Genomic DNA, 21,987 nt, shown 5'->3' with positions numbered 1-21,987 from the left:
CTATGCAAGCAGTAAGCCATCAATTGGGACATTTCTGGACAGTATCATCGTGAATTCATGACGTGACCGTCGAACAGCAGCTCAGTCTAGCAGCGATCCGCAGGCTGTAACGACCCGCAGGCAACTGATGTGGGGCGTGTTGCTTTCCCAAGACCTCTCACCATTTTTCCCGCCACCAATCGTCCCACTCTAGTCGTCCGCTTTGCCTGGAATAACCGTTTTACTTACTGTTTGGGAGAGAGCCTAGAGCACTGTTCATATTGGGAGACGAGGCCATTGACTCTCAAAAACGGTGGTATTCGTGGTCGATGCAAAGAGGCCTTCTTTGTTTCTCCAAGGAAAGAGGTCACACTGACCTGGCCGCTGAACTTAAAATTGATGAAGAAATCATAACCCTTCCACCGTGAAACGAAGAGAAAAAGGAGGCGAAGGGTCAAGAAGAGTACGTATCGCCCGCCCTACGCAATCGCGTCTTCCCTTTCGTTCCTCGGCGCTCCAAGATGACAATGTCTCCTCGAGAAATGACGAGGAGGGGGGCACGGGGAGGGGAGGGAGAGCGGGGAGGGAAGCAAGGCGCCAACCAGAGCGAGCGAACCACTCTGTAAGAGGCTTAGACAGAATCTCGGATTGGTGAAATGAATGGGGATTAACGCTTAACATAGGCAAATGCGCAAATTGAAATTTTGAAACAACGAAATGGTGAACAGGACATAAACTATGAAATATAGAGGTTTCAGCGCTAACTACGGCAAATCAAGTTAAATACTTGGGGGTAGTTCCAACACCACGCCTTTCATGGGGAGCACATATCAGGACAGTATGCGGATCCACTTTCTGAATAAACTCGGCTTCATTAAACGGTTGGTGGGGCAACGTCATGAAAAAGTTAAAAAGAGGAGTCATTTCTCTAGTAAGGCCTTGTTTGGAATATACCGAAAGTAGTTGGGATCCTCGGGAGAAATTGGCAAAAAGAATTAAATTGAGTCCAGAGAAAATCCGCCTTATTCGTGAAAAGATATTATGATAAGAACACAAGTGTGACAGGTCTCTTAGGGGATTTAGACTGGAATCCACTTGAGATGGGAAGGGAGCAAGCGAGACTTAATGACATTTAGAAAGGTTCAGAAAAAACGAGTTTAACGATGACACTAAATGTATGCCCCACACTACATAATAAGATCAGACCACTGAGATTCAATTAGGGACATAGATTTCAATACAGATAGATACACATTACAAATACTCATTCTTTCCCCGAACAATCAAAAATCATAATATTAAAAAAACAATGGGACTATATAACTAATGAAGTAATTCGATTAACCAGTCTGGAAAAGATTAACCTTGCGTAGACATAAGGCATATTCGTAGGTGTATGTGTATTTTAGTTCATTATATTTGTATGTACATATGCGTGAGTTACACATGTTTTTGCATGAATATATGCGCCTCTGTGGGTGTAGACTGACATGAATTTGTGGGTTTTGCATGCGATTTCATTTTTTTTACGGATGGTGAACTAGCAGCCCCCGCCACGCACCCTTACGGCGGCTGGCGAGATACCATGTAGATGAGGGCGACGCGCACCCGGCGCGTGCACACTCGCTTCATTTAAGCGCCATCCAATAGACGGCCGGCTCCATCCCGACCGCCACTCGAGGGCATTTCGTTTCTCGTTTTTTTCTGGCAAATGCCCGTCATGCTGTCGACGCTTTCAATGACCTCGTTGCCCGGCGACGAACACTCGAAGAAAATCGATTCTCGCTAAGTTATTTCCTTCCCTAGAATGGAAAGATAAGCTCACCTCCCCCGTCGAATTCCTCAGCCTCCCTCGGGGGCGCCTCCGGCGGCGGGCGGGTGCTCGGAGGGGAACGGTTAATTTTTCCGGAAGTTTGCCCTTCCGGGCAGGGGGGATGCAGGCGCGCGGGATGAAGTCGCCAAGGAAGGCGCATTCAGTTAACGGAAGGAACTTTCATTAAATGTAACGACCAATCGACGGGTCGTGTTCGCCGCCGATGATAGCCGAAAGGGGGGAGGAATTAGGAATTAAAAATTCGAGATAAAAGTAATTGAAAACGCGCATCCTTCCCAGAAAACGACTGCCGAATCAGCAAATAAGACATCCTTAAGGATGTATTATCAGCTGATTCGGTTTCCGCGTATTCAGGTTTTCGCGGCAAGTAACTGCGGTTCACCGCCAACCAACTAATTTGCTAATTATCATTTCTGGCCGTGGTGCAATCGTTGCTGGTTGACCACAGTGTGCATATTTCCATGGCTTGAAATTTGCATGTCATCCTTCATCGCTGGCAGGTAGATAACGACTTGATCTTTGGTTTCTTAGTCGTTGACCAGATAACATATTAGTCTGCATTACACTCGGATAATTAATGTCCTCCAAAATGTGTCGATACGGCTACATTTGTCGTTCATTTTTCATATAATTCCAATTTATTTTCCCTAACTTTAAAAGTTAAAAGCAGTCCCATTAACTCTTCGCTCCTTCGCTTCGGTCTTCGCTCCTGAAGACGCTCCCTGCAACGGGAGAGAAACGTTGAGCCAAAAATGTCTCTCACGCAGTCCAGCCCGAGAACTACCTCTGCATCTCTCAACAGCTGCGAAAGCCTACGATCTACCAGTCCCATTAAAGTTGCGCCAAAATAACTCCAATAGATTTTATCTATAACCTTAATAAGAAGAGGAATCATTTAGCAGTACATAAACATTAAAATGGCTAAGCCCTGTCGCCTGCGGAACTACTCTGCATTATCCCCGCGGTCAATCCTCGTGCCTACACCGCACCCCACAAACTTATTTAGCCTTATCTCCCTTAATGACTCCTCTATCTCATCGTCCAGTATGCCTGGACCTAAGCTATCTTTCTCTACGTCATCTTCTTTTTCAATGTCTAACTTTGTTGGTCTAAGTTCTTCTATATACTCCTTCCATCTCTCTTGGATCTTTCCTGCGTCAACTATTACCTTACCCGCCTTATCTCTAACTGTTAGCATAGACCTTCCTTTCTTCCTTCCCGTTGGTGATTTAACCATGCTGTACAGCGCACCAATTTCACCATTCCTCTGGAAACATTCCATATCCTCATTCTGCGTCTTCCACCATGCTTCTTTTTCTTTATTTCTTGCCCCTCTCAATTCATTGTTTAACACTTTCTACTTCATTTTGCCTAACTGTATTCACATTCTTCCATTTTCTCCTCTAAACCAACTTTGTAATCATCTCATCCGTGATCCATGGTTTCCTAGTCCTTATAGCGTTAACAGTTCCAAAAGTGGCTTTTGCGGCTTTCGATAACCCTTTCTTGATACTTTCCCATTTCTCTTCGACAGTACTCAGGTCTTTACCATCCTCCATGATCTCCTCTACAGCCTGCTGGTACTCCTTCCTTTTCAAACCATTTAATGATTCTACATTCCATTTTGTAATTCGCCGCCCCTGCCTTATCTTTTTGGACCGGGACCTATATTTCATAACAACTAAATTATGATCCCAGTCCGCAACTGCTTCATGGCTAGCTGATATCATTCTGAGTTAACTAGCATTTTTCATGTATACCTGCGTCTTTTGTGGTGTCTAAACCAAGTGCTGGAGATGACTAACCCCTGTCTTCTGCAGAACTCAACTGCTTTCTCCCCGCGGTCATTCCTCGCGCCTAAACCGTACTCCCCCACCTCATCACCATTTCTTCCTTCACCTACCGTTGCAATCAAATCCCCCATCACTTCAAAATGTTTCCCTGCAGAAACACACGCGATTATGCCCTCTTTTTGATCGTATATCCTAACGACGTCTTTCTCCGTATAGCTGCTCGATGGTATGTACACCTGAATAATAACCAAGTTCGTCGGTTCTGCTTTTATCTCTAAAAGTGTTATTCTATCCGTTACCCGTTCTATGTTGACTACCCTTCGTCCTACGTCTTCATTTAATACCATGGCAACCCTCGTTGGCTCTCGACCCCACCGCTGTATATTACTCTATAATTATCACTCCAGGAAACCCCGCTATCCTTCCATCTCACCTCGCATAAACCTAAAATATCTATATTTCCCCTTTCCATCTCTCGCGTAATATTCTATAATTTTCCTGTTCTCAACATTCTCCAAACATTCAAAGTTCCTATTGTAACTAATTTGGTCTTATTTGCTGTGTCTTCTGTCTTGCTGCTGCCGGTTTTCCCTTGCAAGAGTTTCGTGTGATGACCACCGCGGATGCCTTGCCTCCCCCGCTGCCGCGCACGACACATGGCCGATTGGGCCGAGCCCCGTAGTATTCAGAACTCAAAATCTCTGTAGTGTTCATCATTTTTATCTTGGGAATGATAATTGAGGTGGTTTCCGGTTGCCTTCCTCAATAGTGTTTTAAACGTGACAACATCACTCAATGGCCGCCCCACTGGGGTCAGACGCCATTGCTGCCGCCTCACTGAGGAACAGAAGCTGCGTGGACTAACTTTCGTCTGGCTCCTAATCTTCGACCTATCTGTCATAGGTGAACCTACCAGGAGAATTTTTTATTACCAGCACAGCTCTAGGGGTCATCGGAACGCACAAGCCCTTCCACCACGTCAAGGTTGTAGTCCGAGGAGGGATATATATATATATATATATATATATATATATATATATATATATATATATATATATATATATATATAATGTATAACACTTAGCACTAGTGGACACAGACAAAAACCCTTACCCTGTTCTAATTATATTTTCATCCCCCTTCCACCCCCATCACCTTCTACATTTTCCCCACCCTTCTAACGCTGCCCCTCCAAACCCGTCCCTTCGGAATTCCCTCCCCACCTTCCCCTTCCATCCATCGCTCCAGCCCTCGTATTCCCTTCAGTTCTGTCCCTCTCCTCCTTGATAAAGGTGGCAACGACCACCGAAAATTCGAAAAATAGTGAGTCTCTTTTTTTGTGTGTTTCTGTGTTTTTGTCTGTGTCCACTAGTGCTAAGTGTTATACATTATTATTCACGTCCGTGAGTCTTTCAAAAAGTGTTATATATATATATATATATATATATATATATATATATATATATATATATATATATATATAGTATATAGTATGTATCGATTATACGAAAATGTTCACAGAATACAATATTTGGATGACGCAATAGAAAACAAATAAAATGGTAACACTTAAAAGGACACTCAAATTGTAAATTGTTAAAGCTTTCGGCCTTCTCCGAGGTCTACTTCAACTAAGACTAAAAATTTGCTGGAGAGCCATTAGGGGTCTGGACGGGGGAGGGGAGGTGCAGGGAATGCTGGGAGGGAAATTAAATATGGCGGTTAAGGGTGGGAATTTTGAAATATTGGAAAGCTAATATATGCGCGGATTCACGAGTTCTCACCTCTATGCTGGTGGCTGAATCAGGTAGGGATTCTAGGATGCTAACAGCAAAACACTGATCGAATGAAAGGTTGTGGGAATTGGCGTGTGAAGAGATAGGAAGAGATGAGATTGAGGCAGAATTGCAGGAGTACCGGTGAATATTCATTCGAATAGATCTACATCTACATCTACATAATACCCCGCAAGCCGCCGCAAGGGCGTGTGGCGGGGGGTGTTAGGTCACCAACCGTAAAAAAGAAAAATACCACATGCAAAAATAACAACACGGAAAATAACACCCACAGCAGCGCACACACTCATGCAAAAATCCCTTCATCCAATACTCATGCAAACACATATACCGCAAACAAATAAAAAACTGCACCCCAGGATGCAGCACGAAAGCCATCCTACAACACGGAAGCCAGGACACAACAAGCAAGAAAGTGAAACATCACTACCACATGAAAATGCACCACGAAACACTCTACCCCCAAAGAGTCTCTAAATAGCAGGGAATGCGACCCAACGTTGCAGGTAGCAGGAATTTGCCCCCGCGGAGAGGGACGAGGGATTGAAAGGGAGACTTAAAAACAGATGAACGGAACACGAATGAGGTCATTCGGAAAGAATGGGTTATTATAGCAAAACACATAAGGTTAGTGGAAGAGCATGTATTTAAATACAACTAATTATTTTTTAGACGCTGAGGGTGGCAAGTGGAATTTTTGCTATCTATAACCCTGCAGTTGCTATCCCGTATTGTCCGTGGGAAGAAGGAGTCCTTGAGTCGGCTAGTTCTGGCATCTATTTCCCGAATTTTATATGCATGATCCAAGCGACTAATGTATTTAGGAGTACGAATAATTTGCGAGACCTTGGTGCTGAAACAAGCGGATCTAAATTTATTTAATAATTTCAATCTTGCATTGAATCGTCTCTCAGCCAATGATTCCCACCCCAAATCCATGAGCATTTTGGTGACGCTTTGCGTTTTATCGTAGGAATTTTTTACAAAACGGGCTGCCCGGCGTTGAACCTTCTCAATTTCCCGAATGAGACCTTTTTCACTCGGATCCCACACGCTGCATGCGTATTCTAAATGAGGCCTTACAAGAGCGTGGTAACAACGTTCCTTGACCTTCGAGTCACTTTTGCCGACAATGCGTCTAATGAATCCCAATTTTTTATATGCTTGACCGCAGACTTTACGTATGTGAGTCCCCCAAGTTAAGTCTTTGGTGAATGTGACACCTAGGTATTTTACCGTATCAACTACTGCTAGGTCACCTCCAGCTAATTTGTAAGAAAATCCCGTTCATCTTTTAAAGAAATTTACCTCTGAACATTTACTATAATTTAGAGTCAATCCCCAGTTAGAACACCATTTAGTAATGCAATCTAAATCCTGCTCTAGAATAAAACGATCCTCATCCTCAGATATCTCCCGATAGATCACCGTGTCATCCGCGAACATCCTAATTTTACTTTTCACTTCGCGGTTCAAATCGTTAACAAATATCAAGAAAAGCAACGGCCCGATCACACTTCCCTGAGGTACCCCCGACGTGACTCGAACGCTGTCGGAACTAGCGCCATCAAGGACTACCCTCTGTTCCCGCTCCGAAAGAAAATCTTTAACCCAACTTATGGCGCCCTTGTTTATACCCGCGACCTTTAATTTATGAATGAGTTTACCGTGTGGGACCTTATCAAATGCCTTTTGAAAATCTAAGAATATGGCATCCACTTGCCTACCTCTCTGACCCGATAAAAGTAAATCATGTGTAAATAATCCTAATTGGGTCTCGCAGGAACGGGTTTTCCTGAATCCGTGTTGATTGTCACTTAAAAAGTTAATATTGTCAAGGTGTCTCATTATTGAACTGACAATTATGTGCTCTAAGATTTTGCAACAGATAGAAGTGAGAGATATAGGTCTGTAATTACTGGGATCCTCCCTGTCACCACCTTTAAAAATAGGCGTTATTTGCGCGGTTTTCCAAATCTTAGGTACTTTGCACTCTGTGAGGGATTTGTTAAATATAAATTCAAGGTACGGGGCAATGTTTGGAGCTAAATGTTTTATCACCCTAGCTGGTATATTTTTGGGACCCGGGGATTTGTTGGGTTTAATCTCGTTAAGCAATTTTAGAATTCCTTGTTGGTCCACTGTTATTTTTTCCATGGGTGGAGTATGTATTGTTTCTTGGAGATATGCGGTGGCAACATCATTCGAGAAAACGCTTTGGAAGAATGAATTTAAGATGTTAGCTTTATCCTCACTGTCTGTATGAATTATATTGCTACAATCCCTTAAGCAAGCCACGGTTTGTTTACTCCCATTTACTTCCCTAACATATGACCAGAAAGCTTTGGGGTCAGTGTCCAAGTGCTCGCAAAGTACTTTGCGTTTAAAGTCCAGTAAAGCGCTACGTAATTGTGTTTTGGTTTCAATTTTGGAGGATCTATATGTGTCCCATAATTGTTTATTCTCAGGGGATGATGTGTTCACGCCTGCCCTCTTTACCCTAGAGTGTAGCATTCTCTGCTTTCGAAGGGCTTTTCTAACGTCTTTATTGTACCACCTGGGGTCGTGATTTGCTTTAACGTATTTTATAGGTATGAAATCTACGATTCCTTTTTGCATGATATTGACAAATTCTGTCCAAGTTTCTTCCACGTTGACATGACTTAAGCGGGTTTTGAACTCGGGTAGTGAAGAGTTTAATTGATTGGCAAAAGATTCAAAGTCTGCTTTATGGTAATTATAAATTTTTCTTTTTGGTTTTATGATCTTTTTTATTTCTATGTCCAAGTGGACATTAATTGCTTTATGGTCACTCAAGCCCTCATCAGTTGATACACTAATAATACTTTCAGGCGTGTTTGTAAGAAATAGATCCAATATGTTCTTTCCACGGGTGGGCATGCGTACTACTTGATGGAGGGAGTTTCTTTGAACCAATTTTATCATGGAATTGCAAGATTCGCGATCGCGGGTCCCAGATTTAACGATATTGTTGTCCCAATCTATACCAGGGAGATTAAAGTCGCCACCAATTATGTTTATGCTGTTATTATATTTACGTGTAAAATTGTAAATTTGATCGTTGAGGGTGTGAAGTGTTTTCAAATCTGAGTCTGGAGGTCTGTAGAAAGAGCATACATTTATGTTGGGTTGATTGGTCCGTATTAAGGTGCACCAAACACTTTCTATGTTATTATTTTCAAATGAAACTTGCCTGCTTTCAAAATGAATTTTAACTGCCACGAAAACCCCTCCTCCGGGTCTTGTATCTCTATCGTGTCGGTAAACTTTGAAATCTATTGGGAAAATTTCTTGGTCGTTTATGTCATTGCACAGCCAACTCTCTGTGCCTAATACTATATCAGCGGAATGAGTTTGGATTAAGTGTTCTAGATCCGCTGATTTGTTCTTGAGGCTTCTGCAATTTATAACAAGTATAGTTAAATTATTTTGATGTTGAATAACGTCCTTATTTGTGCCTGACTGTATTTTAGGACGCCTTTGTGGGGAAGTGCATGTCACATGTCTTTCTAAATCAATGTCAGTGTTGTCGGTGACTTATATATTTTTATAAATAATATTATACGCGCTATCCCCAGATGTTACTGACCCACTAAGTGACCTGCCCTCTATCCTAAAAAAGGCCTACAGTGGTCGAGTATCCTATCCGCTACCTTACTCGCCGCTTCCGCCGTGTAATGGACCCCAGATCGGTTAAGGGGAGTCCTGCAAGATCGGAGGGTTGGTCTCAGGTCGACGAAGGAGGCTCCTATGTCCGAGCAGAATCTCGATAGTCTCTGTTTTATGCCTTCCACTCGGCTCCAAACCAGAGACCCGCGATCCTCCCTCGGAACGATGCTGCAGACCGTTAGTCCCAGCCGAACCCCCTCGACGCCCTGGACGCGCTTCACCTCGGAGCTCAGTTCCCTAAGGGAACGGAGGACCTCCTCGGATCCACGGTCCGTGACGTCGTTGGTGCCCACATGGGCCACGACCTGCAGCCTAGAGCACTTCGTGCCTTTGACCGCCGCCTCGATTGCCTTCGTCACCTGAGGGACTCCTCCGCCTGGTATACACCAGGCGGTCACCCGTTGATCGGCGCCTACGCAGCGCGCCCTTTCCCTCAATGGAACCATTACACGACGGACATTCGAGCTACCTATTACTACAACTCCCTCCCTTCCCGTTCCCTGACGTCTTACCCTAGGCAGTGCCCTTGGAGTAGGGATAGGGGCTGCAGGTACGGTGGTGCTGTCATCCGACACCACCTGGTACCTGTTGGAGACGGGGATGGTATCTGCCTCCGCAGAGTCCAATCCACGCCGCAGCGTTACCTTCCCCTTGCCCCGAGAGACGACCCTCCAATCGTCCGACCTACGGACGTGAGACACTCCCTCGTTGGGAGATGGGACACGGGGTAGGTCTCTAATCGCCCAGCCACGTGTTGCATTCGGACGAATCCGTGCACCCATATGGGCGTGGCGGGTTTTCGTATTCCCACCCCGAGCACCATCTCTCCTGAGGGGAGTCCTCCGGCCAGCGATCTCCGATCGAAGCTCCCACACCATTCTCTCCAGCATGACAATAGATAAGGGGATAATGCATTCACCTATGTAAAAGAAAGTGCAATGCTTGCATGGCAAAAGATAAATAATGTTTTTTGAGAGGCAATTAGCGTGGGAACGAGGTGAGGGGGCTATGAGGGGATGTAGGGAGAGGGGAGTAGATCTGATAAGTAGTCAAGTTTTACTTCGGGGGCGGTTGCAAGTAGGGGAAATATTAGGAAATTTTCGCGTGGGGCCCGAAGGGTTGGTGGATTTCAGGTTTTTGAGATTGGTGGGTTGTCTGTATACGATAGATGGGCATTAGGGTAGTAAGGATGAGGTCACGTCATTGTCATGTAAAATAGGAAACAGTTTTTTCAGAAAGGTTTTCAGTCTGTGTGATCCGGGGAAATAGGTGGTGCAAAGGTTGAGTCCTGCGTCAGATGTGGGCTTGTTATTGTGTGGTGTGTGTGGTCGGGTGGAGCGGTGGATTTTATTTTGTAGTAACTTTTCTGGGTAACCGCGTTTGAGGAGTGCAAGATGGAGATTGGCAAGGTATTTGTTGAGAGTGGCTGTGGTGTTGCAATTTCGGTGTCCGTGGATAGAGAGAGAGTTAGGAATCGAGCGTTTCGTGTGTTGAGGATGACAGCTTGTGTGCTGTAGGTATTGCTGATGGCTTTGATGTGTACTGAAGTGGTGAATTTGTTGTTTTGAAGTGCGATGTCTGTGTCAAGAAAGGTAATGGTGGAGTCTGAAATGGAAGAGGTGAATTTAACAGTGAAAGATGAATTTAAGCCGGATAAGAAATTATTGAGAGACTCAGAGCCATGTGTCCAGAGAATAAAAATGTCGTCTATGTAGCGGACCCAGTAAATAGGTTGAAAGGGCTGCTGTGACAGGAAAGTCTCTTCGAGATGGCCCATGAAGAGATTGGCGAATGATGGTGCCATCCTCGTTCCCATCGCTGTGCCTTTTGTCCGTAGGTAAAAGTAATTCTGGAAAGAATTTTTAGTCAGAACGAGATTGGCAAGATTCAGGAGCAATTCAGTCGAGGGGCGCTGGGGAAGGGGGGCGTAGAAAAAGATAATGCCGAAGGGAGGATAAGCATTCTGCATGGGGAATAGAGGTATAATGCGAGCTGATGTCGATGGTGGCCATAAGTAGGTTGTGGGTGGAGGGAATAGAGATTTTAGATGGTTGAGGAAGTGGTTGGTGTCTTTCGTGAAGGAGGACAAGGGGAGTACAGGTGGTTGTAGGTGGTGGTCAAGGAATGCGGAGATTCTTTCGGTGGGAGAATTGTAACTGGAAACTATAGGGCGACAGGGGATGTTGGGTTTGTGTATTTTTGGGAAGAGATAAAACTGGGGTGTTCTGGGGTTTGGGGGTGAAAGTAGGGATATGTCTTGGGAGATGAGGCCTTCTTCTGGTCCGGAGTGGAGGAGAAAAGACCGAATTTCGGTTTGGAAAGTTTGTGTTGGGTTTTTGGTTAGAGTGGTATAGGTGGATGTATCGTTCAGGTGAGCGAGGGCTTTGGAAATATAATCATTGGTGTCTAGAATTACAACAGAGGAGCCTTTATCGGCGGAGGTAACAACGATGTATTGGACTGTAGGGTTTTTAGGGCATGACGTTCGTTCGTGGAAAGGTTATTTTTTAGTATGAGATGTTTTCTGAAGGATTGATTGGAAACTTATTCGATAAGGAGGCGCACAAAAATTTCGACAGGATGGTTACTAGGAAGAGGTTTTGGCTCATGAGTTGAAGCCGGGCGGAATTTGTCAAGTGCGGGATTGGTGTTTAAGTTACTGAAAGGTTTACTTCGTGATTTCCAGAAGGCGCGCCATCGAAGATTTGGGCAGAAATTGAACGTATCGGTGCCTATGTTAATTTGGTTTATTTTTGGTGTAGGGGAGGGGGAGAAGCATAGTTTAGGTAGGCCTGCACTAAGAACGGACATTTCAGGGTCTGAAAGGCTGGTGTTTGAAAGGTTTACAATGCCATGCTTCTTTTCCTACATCCATAGGATTTCTCCCAAAAAACCCCTCTCTTCGCCCACCATACCAAGTACTTCCTCATTTATTTTCTTCTCGGTCCATTTCATCTTCTCCATTCTTCTCCACACCCACATTTAAAAAGCCTCCAACATACGTCTATCCTACTGCTTCAATGACCACGTTTACGTGGCGTACATAAAGACGCTCTATATCAAAGTTTTTACGAGTCTTTTCTTAATACCCTTACTCAACGTCCCTGTCATCAACTCCCTCCTCCTTGTGAAATTAGTTCTCTTTCACAAACCTTGTGTGTTTTGTTATCATAACACATTCTTTTCAAATGGCCTCATTAGTGTTCTTTCATCGGTTTTTAAGTCCCCCCTTCAATCCCTCGTCCCTCTCCGCCGGCGGATCTGCCCATTGGGTCTCATTCTCTGCCCTTCACCGCCTCCTTTGGGGGTAGAGTGTATTGTGTTGCATGTTCATGCGGTGGTGGACTTTCGCATTCTTGCTTGTTGTGTCCTGGTTTGCGTGTTGTTGGGTGGCTTTAGTGCTGCATCCTGGGGAACAGTTGTTTGTTGGTTTAAGGTGTATGTGTTTGCATGAGTATTGGATGAAGGGTTTTTTGCATGAGTGGGTGCGCTGCCGTGGGTGTAGTTTTTCATATTGTTGTCTGCATGAGGCATTGTTCCTTTTTACAAGTGGTGACCTAACACCCCCCGCCACACGCCCTTGCGGCGGCTCGCGGGGTATTATGTAGATGAGTTTCGAGCGAAAATCTTGAATTTTCTTATTGGTTTTGGCAGCGGTGTGAGGACTCGCGTTATCGTAGAGGAGAATGACAATAGATGACAGTTTCCCGCGTTGTTTGTTTTGGATCACATGTCTCAGTGTTTTGTGCGTTTCGTAGAATACATCAGCTGTAACTATTTTCCCATATTCCATAAAATCCACTAAAAGAACACCTTTTATATCCCAAAAAACGGTAGCCATGACTTTTCGACTTGTGTACGGAGTTTGCTTTAACTATTTCGGTTTTGGGGAATATGATTGTCGCCACTGCATCGATTGCTGTTTAGTTTCTGGATTGATGTAGGATATCCACGTCTCGTCCCCGGTAACAAAGCGAGAAAACAAGTCATCTCCATCTTGTTGGTAACGGCCCAAAAACTCACGGCCACTGGACTCTCTTTGTAGCGGTCGGTGAGCATTTTCGGTACCCACCTTGCACACAATTGGTGGTATCTGAGGTTTTCCGTGACAATATTGTAGACAGTAGTGCGTCCAAGATGAGGAAATTGTTCTCCCAGGCCATTAGTCGTCAATCGACGATCACATCGCAGTGTTTTACGCTTGCGAAACAATTTCATCGGTCTCAATACTGGGCCTGCCACTTCGCCCTTCGTCATGGACATTCGTTGCAGTTCATTTTTAAAATGAAGCCACCATCGCCTAGCCTTTTCTTCACTCATAGCTGAAGGTCCATAAACTAGGCATAACTCCCGATGAATTTCAGCAGCCGACAATCTTTTTGCATACAAAAACCGTATGACAGAAGAACGCACTTCCCAGCTGGCGGGATCAATGATTGTCGCGGACATTGTTGTTCGCATGCACGGACAAGCAAACGACCTCTGCAACAAAACAAATGCTGCTATAGCTTCTCAATGAATCTATAGATGGCGCTGCAGGAGTAAAACTTTGTTCTGAAGCGCCAATATCTAAATATAAGTAAACGGCCCTTACTTTATGAATATGCCTTGTATAGCGCGTGTTTGTAGTTATCATTGTTACGAGTTAGCTAACGATTATTTTATCGCGTTTTAAAAATGTCCAGCTTCGGAACGCACCACAGCACCAATCCCGATTCCCGCACGGATTGTCGGATGAATGCGGCGCGTGTCGAGATCGCTAGCAGTACCACGGACGAAGATCGCGTCACGGGTGGCGACAGTGCGACGGGAAATCACGCTCTAGTTTTCCGGGAGCACTGCATTAAGAAATTGCGAAGAGGCGGAGACGTGATCTCAGACTCTGTGCCAGAGCGGGAAACCCGATGCACCTCTCCGATTTCCGGTCCGACGATGGTATATTAAATATATGATTGGTTTCCGATCGGAGTTAGTCCCGATTAGGTCGTAGAGTATTCGATCCGGAGAAAGCACTCCCTCCCCGCGGAGATCGGTGGCTTCGCCCTCCGTGCACTCAGGTGATCCGAAAGCGCCGACCAGAGGATGTCCCCGGCGAGTCGGCCATTCTCCCCCGTATCTCAACTCTTGCGCGCGCCACTGCAGATTACTCGTGGTGGTGGAATTGGAATCCAAAGACAGCCGTGGCCGAAGATTATTCGATCCGAGAAGGGGACAATTGTGGTTAAACCAAGAAGCAGTTTAGTAAAATACCACCATTAGCAAAAGACGTTTCGGATAATAATTATCCATGATTTGTGAATTTTTAATCTACGTAATGTAGGCGTCAATCAATTGATAAACGGGCTCTTCAAGATTTAGAACACTTCCCAAATATGTTGCCAATCTTCCTGGTTCTCATACACGATGGGCTTTTAGTGTAACATTGTGTCATGTTGGTAACAAGATATATTCTTCGAGTTTGACGGTTCCCAATTCGTTTATTCAGAACTCATTCAATATTCAATGATTAGTCTTCGCCATCGGGATGGTTGATACACTCTTGTTTTCATTAACCCGTTCGATTTCGGGTTCGTATACCATAAAGAAAGCAGCTTCTCGGCCTTGAGGGTGTGAATTCGACGCGCCAGAAGAATTCGGGAAGAGCCCATCATGGCCAATCACCACCCTTCGTGTCGATTGATACGATGCGATGACGAGGAATGTCATCGCATCAACGCATCAACAATGGATTTCTACCACTTTTGCATATTACGTGATGTCCACGAGATTAACAGATCCATCAATCAAAGTGATCAACCAGAAAATTGGTTTACAATAGAATTGGTTGATCTCACCGCATATTCACTGAGCCCTATTTTAGGTAATCAACCGGTTAAGATAAATTTTGGATGGATACACACCACCAAATAGTTCTCTTGTCTCCCCCAACATAAAACAATCCAAGGTCGTACTCTAATCAGAGTCCCTCTTCAACTCCGTCTACGTACTTCCTTCCCCCGTCCAACTCCCCCACCCCCAATTCCTGCCACTTCCTCGTTTGCCTAATATTCACCCCATTTTCTCAGTCTTCTACATCCTACTGCCAATCACTATGCCTGGCATCCATTTCGACCGCACGTATTTGACATATTTCTTTATTTTATTTATTTATATCACCCTCGATTAAGCCCTCCCCATGCGGCGCATGAAGTTCAAGCATCAGCAGGGTATTTGTGGAGGTCAGTCCTTTCCATGTGCCGTCTGTGCTCTCCCACGGACATCTGGAGCCGTGCAAATCTTGGACGAAGGCGAAGAAGTACAGAGTCGTCACAGGGAATCGAATCCGGGCCATTCGGTCAATAATTGAGGCTTCTACCCCCACTGCGATACCCCGGCTTACATATTTCAGCTTAATTTTTGGTTCATATAAATGAATTTTCAAAGAGCGCTGATCTCGGGAGGCGGAATCACCGGCATTGAAAATAGCGCTGACCAATTTCTTACGACGTAATTTAACATGAGCAACCGTTCCTAATGCAATATGCTGCTTTCTCGATTGCTTGGGTTCACTTAGCATGCTGCATAAGGCCACTTTCCTTATAACTTACCTTGAGATAGATTGTGCGCTCCAACGTTGGCCGCACGAGTGTGGACATGCGCTCAAAGGTGTCAACGCCGGATACACAATACCATCGGTAGTCAAAGCCACTGGGTGATCAGGGACGGCAATTGTGTTGGCATTCCTGACGCCTTGCCGAGAAAGGAATCACAAAAAATTATTGTTATAACATCAAAAGGAGATCAACGAACTCTTGTAAAGTAAAATTAGAACTCCAAATATTTTATTCTATTATTTTTATACATATACACACTTGGATAAAAATAAACGTAACGGTTTGTGCCGAAATGGAAGAGGTGAATTTAACAGTGAAAGATGAATATAAGATGGATAAGAAATTGTTGAGAGAATCAGAACCATGTGTCCAGAGAATAAAAATATCGTCTATGTAGCGGACCAAGTAAAGAGGTTGAAGGGGTTGCTGTGACAGGAAAGTCTCTTCGTGGTGGCCCATGAAGAGATTGGCGAATGATGGTGCCATCCTCGTTCCCATCGCTGTGCCTTTGGTATGTAGGTAAAAGTAATTCTGGAAAGAATTTTTAGTCAGAACGAGATTGGCAAGATTCAGGAGCAATTCAGTCGAGGGGCGCTGGGGAAGGGGGGCGTAGAAAAAGATAATGCCGAAGGAAGGATAAGCATTCTTCATGGAGAATAGAGGTATAATGCGAGGTGACGTCGATGGTGGCCATAAGTATCTACATCTACATCTACATAATACCCCGCAAGCCGCCGCAAGGGCGTGTGGCGGGGGGTGTTAGGTCACCAACCGTAAAAAAGAAAAATACCACATGCAAAAAAACAAACACGGAAAATTACACCCACAGCAGCGCACACACTCATGCAAAAATCCCTTCATCCAATACTCATGCAAACACATATACCGTAAAACAACTAAAAAACTGCACCCCATGACGCAGCACGAAAGACATTCTACAACACGGAAGCCAGGACACAACAAGCAAGAAATTGAAACATCACTACCACATGAAAATGCACCACGAAACACTCGACCCCCAAAGAGTCTCTAATTGGCAGGGAATGCGACCCAACGTTGCAGGTAGCAGGAATTTGCCCCCGCGGAGAGGGACGAGGGATTGAAAGGGAGACTTAAAAACAGATGAACGGAACACGAATGAGGTCATTCGGAAAGAATGGGTTATTATAGCAAAACACATAAGGTTAGTGGAAGAGCATGCATTTAAATACAACTAATTATTTTTAGACGCTGAGGGTGGCAAGTGGAATTTTTGCTATCTATAACCCTGCAGTTGCTATCCCGTATTGTCCGTGGGAAGAAGGAGTCCTTGAGTCGGCTAGTTCTGGCATCTATTTCCCGAATTTTATATGCATGATCCAAGCGACTAATGTATGTAGGAGTACGAATAATTTGCGAGACCTCGGTGCTGAAACAAGCGGATCTAAATTTATTTAATAATTTCAATCTTGCATTGAATCGTCTCTCAGCCAATGATTCCCACCCCAAATCCATGAGCATTTCGGTGACGTTTTGCGTTTTATCGTAGGAATTTTTTACAAAACGGGCTGCCCGGCGTTGAACCTTCTCAATTTCCCGAATGAGACCTTTTTCACTCGGATCCCACACGCTGCATGCGTATTCTAAATGAGGCCTTACAAGAGCGTGGTAACAACGTTCCTTGACCTTCGAGTCACTTTTGCCGACAATGCGTCTAATGAATCCCAATTTTTTATATGCTTGACCGCAGACTTTACGTATGTGAGTCCCCCAAGTTAAGTCTTTTGTGAATGTGACACCTAGGTATTTCACCGTATCAACTACTACTAGGTCACCTCCAGCTAATTTGTAAGCAAATCCCGTTGAGCTTTTAAAGAAATTTACCACTGAACATTTATTATAATTTAGAGTCAATCCCCAGTTAGAACACCATTTAGTAATGCAATCTAAATCCTGCTCTAGAATAAAACGTAGTTTGTGGGTGGAGGGAATAGAGATTTTAGATGGTTGAGGAAGTGGTTGGTGTCTTTCGTGAAGGAGGACAAGGGGAGTACAGGTGGTTGTAGGTGGTGGTCACGGAATGCGGAGATTCTTTCGGTGGGAGAATTGTAACTGGAAACTATAGGGCGACAGGGGATGTTGGGTTTATGTAGTTTTGGGAGGAGATAAAACTGGGGTGTTCTGGGGTTTGGGGGTGAAAGTAGGGATATGTCTTGGGAGATGAGGCCTTCTTCTGGTCCGGAGTGGAGAAGAAAAGACCGAATTTCGGTTTGGAAAGTTTGTGTTGGGTTTTTGGTGAGAGTGATATAGGTGGATATATCGTTGAGTTGAGCGAGGGCTTTGGAAATATAATCATTGGTGTTTAGAATTACAACAGAGGAGCCTTTGTCGGCGGAGGTAGCAACGATGTTGGGATTGGACTGTAGGGTTTTTAGGGCATGACGTTCGTTCATGGAGAGGTTATTTTTCGGTCTGAGATGTTTTCTGAAGGATTGATTGGAAACGTTTTCGATAAGGAGACGTAAAAAAATTTCGACAGGATGGTTACTAGGAAGAGGTTTTGGCTCATGAGTTGAAGCCGGGCGGAATTTCTCAAGTGCGGGATTGGTTTTTAAGTTAAGCATATATATATATGCTTTCGTAGACGTAACACGGAAGTGCCGAATAGTACAATACACAGTAACACACAATATAGGAACCCAAAAAAAGAGAACACTCACACGTATTTTCTTGATATTTCGACGGAAACAATCCGTCTTCCTCTGAAGATATACGTAACTCGTAATAAAGGTATACTCGTAGAAGTAATGACTGCTGGAATTGTTGAGGTGAGGGGTGCGAGAGAAAGGGAAGGGGGCCAGGGGAAGGGGAGAATGGGAGGCGAAGGAGGCGTGAAAGGAATGGTTCGGGAGAGGAAAGGTAGAGGGAAGGGGTGGAATTGACACAATATCGGAAAATAGAACAACATGCTCATCGCAACTATTGCAACATACGAGACTCATGTTTCAACCTACAAAGTATTGATAAAGACCACGTGAGTCAAAACAAAGGCCACGTACACCAAAACTTATTCGGAAAAACACAGTGTCGACCCCCCGATATGCTTTGCTTCCACAAAATAACAATTTTAGACCACTCCCATCAGTGAACGACATTGAGGCCCGGATGCTGATAGGCCATACAGATGTAAATGAATACCATTTCAAGAGTTTTTAATTCTATAGGGTTATCGGATGTGGGAAGGGACGCTAGGACGGAAACATCGTAACACTGGTTGAAAGTGGTACTATGATGGGAAGCATGTTTAGGGATGGGGAGACCCGCGGACGGGGAGGAGGGATTGCACGAGGCGCGGTGGTTATTAATCCTAATGTTAAGTGGTGTGGAACATTGGCCTATGTAAAAGGACGGGCAGAGTTTACAGGTAAGAAGATAAACAACATTCTTGGAAGTGCAAGAGGAATAGGGGAAGGGCGGGAGAAAGTTAAATGGTAGGATGGAGTGGGCTGGAGTGGTAAAAATAGGGCAGGTTTTGCATCTTGCTAGATGACATGGAGTGGGTATGGCTCTGGGGGTGTGAGGGGATTTTGAGAGCGGCCTGGTGGATTTGAGGATATCTGCTAGGTTGGCGGGACGTTTGAAGGTGACAGAGGGGCATTTGGGAAGAAGGTTGGAGGAAGTGTTGTGATTTTTGAGGATGAATTTGAGGGACTGAATGCCTGGGAAGTAGGTAGTAGAGATTGAGAGAGGCTGGGAGTCTGTGGTTGAGGCAGGCTTGAGGGTGTAGGAATGTTTAAGTATTTTTTTATGGAGGAGAGAATCAGGGTATCCTCGATGGAGGAGGGAGTGGTGAAGGTTGTTAAGGTGTTTGTTAAGGGATTCGGGATGGTTGCAAATGCGGTGACCGCGGATAGAAAGAGAGTAAGGGAGGGAGCGCTTGGTCTGGGAGGGGTGACAACTGCTGTAATGAAGGTATTGCTGCTTATTAGTAGGTTTGGTGTGAACAGAGGTAAGAAATTTGTTGTTACTGAGGGAAATATTAACATCGAGGAAGGTAATCTGAGAGGATGAAATGGTCGAGGTGAAAGACAAAGATGAGGAATCATTGAGTTGGGAGATGAAGGAAAATGAGGGAATCTATGCTGTGTGGCCATAGTAGAAAGATGTCGTCAATGTATCGGAGCCACAGGAGAGGTTGCAGAGGATAGTTGGAAAGGAAATTCTCTTCCAGGACACCGAGGTGGAGGTTTGCATATGAAGGGCAGAATCTGCTACCCATGGCACAGCCCTTTATTTGGAGGTAATGGTTATTGTTGAAAGAAAAGGAGTTGCGGGTGAGAATGAAATTGGAAAGATCAATGAGAAAATCGGTACTGGGGATTTGAGGGGTAGGGCGTTTGGAGTGGAAGTAACATAGGGAAGAAAGGCCGTCTTGGTGAGGAATGGATGTGTATAAGGAGGTGACATCGATAGTAGCCATAGTAATTTGGGTGTCGGGAGGGAGTGAACTATATATATATATATATATATATATATATATATATATATATATATATATATACTTAACTTATATAATATATATATATACCTAACTTATATAATATATATATATACTTATATATATATTATATATAATATATATTACCTGTACATAAGGTAAGCTCGTTACTCTCCGTCATGAATTTTGTTATAATAACCCATTCTTTCCGAATGACCTCAATCGTGTTCTGTTCATCTGTTTTTAAGTTTCCCTTTCAATCCCTCGTCCCTCTCCGTGGGGGGAAATTCCTGCTAACTGCAACGTTGGGTCGCATTCCCTGCCTTTTACAGTCTCTTCGGGGGGTAGAGTGTTTTGTGTTGCATGTTCATGTGGTAGTGATGTTTCACATCCTTGCTTGTTGTGTCCTGGCTTGCGTATTGTAGGATGGCTTTCGTGCTTCATCCTTGGGTGCAGTTTTTAGTTGTTATGCGGTATATGTGTTTGCATGAGTGTTGGATGAAGGGTTTTTTACATGAGTGGGTGCGCTGCTGTGGGTGTAATTTTCCGTGTTGTTTTTTTGCATGTGGTATTTTTCCTTTTTACGGTTGGTGACCTAACACCCCCCGCCACACGCCCTTGCGGCGGCTTGCGTGGTATTATGTAGATGTAGATGTAGAATCGTTTGTCCTTAGACTTTACTACGCTTCCCCCGTGTTAACATTTGTGCAATCCCGAAAAAGCACTTTTGACAAATGCTAGAATGCTAGAACTAACCCCTCTTAGAAATTTTAGCATAGTGTATACAAGTTAGCTTTTGTTGGGAACTCAGTAGTTTAATTAGGATGGCTTCATCTAGGTCCCCTGTTGCCATGCTCGAAGGCACTAGCGAATGCGCGGCTTTAAGGGCCCGTATCGTCATGCTGGAGAGAATGGTGCGGGAGCTTCGATCGGAGATCGCCGGCCGGAGGGCTCCCCTCGGGAGAGATGGTGCTCGGGGTGGGAATACGAAAACCCGCCACGCCCATATGGGTGCACGGATTCGTCCGAATGCTACACGTGGCTGGGCGATTAGAGACCTACCCCGTGTCCCATCTCCCAACGAGGGAGTGTCTCACGTCCGTAGGTCAGACGATTGGAGGGTTGTCTCTCGAGGCAAGGGGAAGGTAACGCTGCGGCGTGGATTGGACTCTGCGGAGGCAGATACCATCCCCGTCTCCAACAGGTACCAGGTGTTGTCGGATGACAGCACCACCGTACCTGCAGCCCCTACCCCTACTCCGAGGGCACTGCCTAGGGTAAGACGTCAGGGAACGGGAAGGGAGGGAATTGTAGTAATAGGTAGCTCGAATGTCCGTCGTGTAATGGTCCCATTGAGGGAAAGGGCGCGCCGCGTAGGCGCCGATCAACGGGTGACCGCCTGGTGTATACCAGGCGGAGGAGTCCCTCAGGTGACGAAGGCGATCGAGGCGGCGGTCAAAGGCACGAAGTGCTCTAGGCTGCAGGTCGTGGCCCATGTGGGCACCAACGACGTCACGGACCGTGGATCCGAGGAGGTCCTCCGTTCCCTTAGGGAACTGAGCTCCGAGGTGAAGCGCGTCCAGGGCGTCGAGGGGGTTCGGCTGGGACTAACGGTCTGCAGCATCGTTCCGAGGGAGGATCGCGGGTCTCTGGTTTGGAGCCGAGTGGAAGGCATAAACCAGAGACTATCGAGATTCTGCTCGGACATAGGAGCCTCCTTCGTCGACCTGAGACCAACCCTCCGATCTTGCAGGACTCCCCTTAACCGATCTGGGGTCCATTACACGGCGGAAGCGGCGAGTAAGGTAGCGGATAGGATACTCGA

The 21,987-nt window shown here is 45.1% G+C and overlaps 1 protein-coding gene across 2 annotated transcripts in view; it reads right to left on the bottom strand.

The window, feature by feature from the left end:
* The window catches only part of LOC139698689 (uncharacterized), a 201,912-nt gene that overhangs the window by 77,236 nt on the left and 102,689 nt on the right, over positions 1-21,987 (bottom strand). For both annotated transcript variants that reach the window (XM_071597565.1, XM_071597564.1), the window contains exon 2: positions 15,680-15,821. The gene's annotated coding sequence lies outside the window, so the exon portion shown is untranslated. The remainder of the gene's footprint in view (positions 1-15,679; positions 15,822-21,987) is intronic.

Source organism: Hetaerina americana, unplaced genomic scaffold (genome assembly GCF_022747635.1).
Source record: "Hetaerina americana unplaced genomic scaffold, ioHetAmer1.1.p SCAF_9, whole genome shotgun sequence".
Classification (NCBI taxonomy): Eukaryota; Metazoa; Arthropoda; class Insecta; order Odonata; family Calopterygidae; genus Hetaerina; species Hetaerina americana.
The sequence above is the reverse complement of the archived record's forward strand: the minus strand, read 5'-3'. Positions and strand labels throughout refer to the sequence as shown.